This window comes from Dendrobium catenatum, unplaced genomic scaffold (genome assembly GCF_001605985.2).
Source record: "Dendrobium catenatum unplaced genomic scaffold, ASM160598v2 fragScaff_scaffold_114, whole genome shotgun sequence".
In the NCBI taxonomy this organism is placed as follows: Eukaryota; Viridiplantae; Streptophyta; class Magnoliopsida; order Asparagales; family Orchidaceae; genus Dendrobium; species Dendrobium catenatum.
The window spans coordinates 1,277,826-1,282,998 of NW_021318576.1; positions in this window are offsets into that span (position 1 = coordinate 1,277,826).

The following is a 5,173-nucleotide window of genomic DNA, read 5'->3' on the forward strand; positions in this document are numbered from 1 at the left end:
TGCTGATAAATAATATTGATTTAAATTACTTCATTATTAACTGAATTTTTTTTATTTTTGCTCTTATCTGTGAGTACTAACATTTCAGGAAGATTACATATTACTCAAGATAAAAAGAAGACTCAAGACTAGGTAGAGTAAGATGTGAAGTTTGTAACTCAATAATTTTTATTTTTTTTTTATTTTTTTTTCTTTTCTTGAGTCTGGCCACAAAGTATATGCAAAATGAGCAACCATGCACACACACATGAAAGTTCGTTAGGGATGTTAAGCCCTTATGAACTAGTCCCAAGGCTAGCCAAAATGGGGGTGAATTGGTATTTTAAAAAATCTCTCACAATCAAAACACAATCTTAAAACCAAAACAAAGATTCACTACAAAGAAAATTAAGTGCAAAAATAATAAAGGAAAGAACACACCAGATTTATAGTGGTTCTGTAAAACCTTGACCTACGTCCACTCCTCAGAGGCACCCTCCGAGTATTGCACTAAACTCAGTGTCTCTCATTTAGCCCCCATAACTAGGCGGAGAAGCCCTTATAAAATCACTTCCACCTTCCCCGGTGCGGCAGAGTAGCAAGGTCCTTTAACACCAAAGAGATCTTCTTCTTCATAGAACTTCCCTCAAGATAAGCCTTGAATCTGATGGTACTAAGGTGCAAGCTCGCAGGACAAACCATGTGGAATCCCCCTCCACACTCCCTTGAAATCCTCTATAAGGATCTTCTCCCTCTCTCAAACTCCACCTTTTTCTCTCTCCCTTTCAAGTTCCCTCCAAAATAATGAAGCTACAATGGCTGCCAAAGACACTTACTAAGTGCCTTATCAAAGATTAAATTGAAGAGATCAAAATGAGCTCATTAATTGCAACTTGTCGACTTTATCATCCAGGATGATATGTATATCGTCCTGGCCGATCAGTGTAAATTAAGCCCAATCAGCCATGATGATTTGGGATGATTAGAATAAATTTATTCATATCATCAAGGATGATAATATATCATCTTAGCCGATCAGTATAAATTATGGAATATCATCCTAAACATTGCCCTGAATAAGAGTTGTCTTATGTCCAATTGTTCAGTTGATCGTCCCGGGCGATCTAAAATTACTAGATGGACAAGAGGGGGGTGAATTATAAAAATTTTAATGCAATAATTAAAACCTAAGCAGGAGTTCTAATTTTTTTAATGTTTTTAAATTTTTATCATGAAAATTTAAACTACTACAAATGCAAACAATTGTACTCAACGTGCAACAATAGAATCTTTTTTCTTTCACAAGTTTTCACTAAGAAAGTATTATGAAAATAAAAAGCACGCAAGAATAAAAAGCGATAAGGAAAAAACACACCGGAATTTTTATAGTGGTTCGGTCAAACCATAAGCTACGTCCACTCCCTGGAGTTCTCCGCTTCCGGAATTTCACTACAAACTATAGCTCTTCTTTTTCCCCCCTCGGCAAGGTGGAGAAGCCCTTACAATACTCCCTTTCACCAACACGGCGTGGCGGAGTGCCAAGCGCTATTTTCACCCTCCTGGTGACGATAGAGAACCTTCTCATTTTTCTTCCTCCTAGATAAGGCAGAGTACCTTGAGGTCACAAATGTAGAAGAGTCTCCCCCTTAGATAGCCTCCCTCAAGTTCTTCCCGAGCCACAGGAGGAGCAAGATGCAGTAAGATCGGAGCAACCGTGTGATCTCCCTCACACCTCTTCTCCCTCACTAAGCTCACCTTCTCCTTCCTCTCTCAACCCCTCAAAACTTCTCAAGAGCTCTCTCCCAAGGATTTCCTCTCTAATCACGTTTCCCTCCTCTCTCTCTCTCTCTCAAAACATAACAATTTTGACACATAAAATGGGCTCCAAAATCCCTAAAATTTTCAAAGTAGCCGTTACAATCGTACAGTATGATTTCTCATTGTATAGTACGACATGTATAAATAGGCTTCATCCTGGTATGAAGTTGTACGAATAGTTCAAAATCTAATCATACTTTATGATGCTAAATCGTACAGTACGATCCTCAACACTACTGCTCGTACAGGATGATATTCGAGATGATCAAATATCATCTATGTTCATCATATGGTACGATACACATCGTACAGTACGAATGGTGAAAATCAAGGTATCGTCCAGGATGAATTTTGGGACAATCAAATATCATCTCTGTTCATCGTATGGTATGATAGATATCGTACAGTACGATGAGACAACAATAAGGGATCGTCTAGGACGATATCTGGGATGATCTAAATTTGTCTCTGTTCATCATATTGTATGAATGTGTTCGTATATTACAATTGTCAATTTGTAATTAAGCCTTGATTTCTTACACTAATCACATGTTAAATTAAGTATGTATTTAAAATAGAGCGTACAGTACAAAGGTCTTTGTACAGTATGAAAGGCGCAGAATAACTTACTTAAGTTAATGTGACAGCTGGGGTTTTGGATTTGAAACACATTGTACAGTATGATAGTATTCATATCGTACAATTCGTTTACATAACATGTTTATACTATAATACTATAATATCATACAGTATAAAATAACTTCATACAGTACGATTAACAAATAATAAAAAACTATATTTTTTTACTTTTAAAAACCCTATCCCCCTGTGTGTGTGCATGATTGCTCAGACTCACCTATATTTTATGGTCAGACTCAAGAAAATAAAAAATAAAATAAATAACAAATTACATTATCAGACTCATACTTCTAATCTAACTAGTCTTGAGTCTTCCCGTTTTCATGAGTGGCTTGTGATCTTCCTGAAATGTTAGTACTTACGGACAATAGCAAAAAATAAATGATATCCAATGAAGAGTAATTCATGTGACATTATTTATCATCATCAAAATCTCAAACTCGGGGTCATGGGTATCAATAATCTCCTCCTTTTTGATGATGTCAAATAATGTTTATTGTAAGTAAGTTTGAAAGGATTTTTTTTTTTAATTAAGCATAAGAACAAGAAAAAATACTAAAAGGAAAAATGCAGTACTAAATAAAAGGAAATGCATTATATTTAACATAAGAGCAAGCAAACTGCAACATAAGTAAAACTACAACAACATTCTCCCCTTTTTGACAGCACCAAAAAGAGGGGCAAACACTAAGAAAGAAAAGTACAACACATACACTTCAAAGGGAAGGATCCTGATCACTTGGAGTTGGAGGTGGGTTTGGCTGAAAATAATGAAGGATTGTGTCAAATCATTGATCAATCACGTTGAAGCGTTCCCCAAACCATTGCATGTCGGTCTCATATTACTGATGTTGCTCTTGAAAGTGTGTATCGAGATGAGTCTGAAGTTTGTCGAAACGTTCGACCAAATCATCGAGAGGATAAGCTGATGTAGGAGCCCGGGGTGCTACATGTTGTCGTGGAGGAGCTGGAGCTGCTGTGGGGGCATCGTCTCCTTCTTCTTCATCAAAGATTGGTTCTTTAGGCTCTTGTCCCTGATGGAAAAGAATAAGGAAAGAGGCATCTGTATAAAAGATTGGAAGATTATCGGGTTCACCATGATAGGTTAGTTAGTATTTATTCTAAAGGATGTATCCTATAAGGTAACTAAGAGCTAGATTTTATTTCCAGGGAGTAGTAGGGAGGTGAAAAAAAGTCATATGGCGAATGTAATCAATAATCAAATCGAACTCATTTAATTTGGTGTTGAACATGATAAGGTAGGTAGCGACAAATAAAATCGGGGTCATGTTGATCTAGTCGCCAGCTTTGGGTATTATAGAGGTTCTAAGGACATGTTGAATAATTCTGGCATTTCGATTTAGTGATTGGATGAGAGGCTGGTGTTGATAGAATGCGGCGTTCTTAAAGACTTGATTAACCTCACTCCAATCAAATTCATTTGTGAGAAAGGAATGAACCCTAGGACCTTCAGTGGATAGCCCAATATAATGGGCGATGTCGGCTCTAGTGATTTTTATGTTTTGACGACAAACAAAGGAGTGAAAAGTTGTGTTGTCGATGGTGTAGGTTAGATTTACTAGAAATTCCAAACGAAATTCAGAGTTGTAGGGGAAGGCCAAAGTGAGGAGGAACTAAAAGGTGGTGGAAGCAAATAGGTTCATTACCTCAAAATTCATGGAAGCCTGATTAAGCATTTCGGAAGGTGTAATTTTGCAGTCTTTATACTTATGGTAAGTTCCTCATTTTCAGCACTCAGGAAACGAGCACTGTGACGGTTATAGGAAGACAAAGTTTTCACTGTCAAATGACTCCTCTTGCTGGAACTAGACATCGTGTAGAGGCTGAGTGAAGGGTGAGAAGGGACAGGTGTAGTGAGTAAAGTGAGTTGCAAGTGAAGATGCCTAGCCAGCCAATTTATAGAAATTTACACCATCGTACAGTACGATTGTGTTTCATACAGTATGATTGGTAATAAATGTTCTGACTGATCATTTCGGGAAAAAGTGGTCAAAGCGTACAATACGATGTATATCATACCGTACGATTAGAAGAATATCGAACGTCCTGAGGGTCGTCAGTACGACTTTTGAACAAAAGTTTCATACTATACAAACAGGTGTATCGTATAGTACGAACGACATTTATATCGTACCAGACTCCTTTATGTCGTTCTCATCCATTTTACTGAGGTGGATCGTACAGTACGAAGTGGAGGTATCGCACAGTACGAACACCAATAATAATGTACCAAACAGAGTTAATTTGTCCCCATCCGTTTGCTGACATGGATCGTACAGTACGAAGAGGTTATATCATACAGTACGATGCTTAATAATGGCATACCAGACGGATTGAATGACTATCAATTGTATTGTATAGTACGATGGAGGTCGTACGGTACGATAAATAGAGGCGAAATTTGCCTGTAGTTTATGTTTTTTGTAGATTGAGATATATCGTACAGTACGATCGGTGTATCGTACAGTACGATAATAAAATGTCACATTCGATGGTTTTGTGTAGTGAGTGTGTGATGATCAGGAACAGCCTTAGAAGATTTTTTTTATGCAGTAATGTCTATGACACCTAGTCTAGTCCTCAATATGCTAAAGGTGTCGAATGCTAGTGGTTTTGTGAGTATGTCAGCCAATTGATCTCCTGTAGCGATGTGATGCAATTCTATATCTCCCTTAGTAACGTAATCTCTTATGAAATGGTGTCTAATGTCCATATA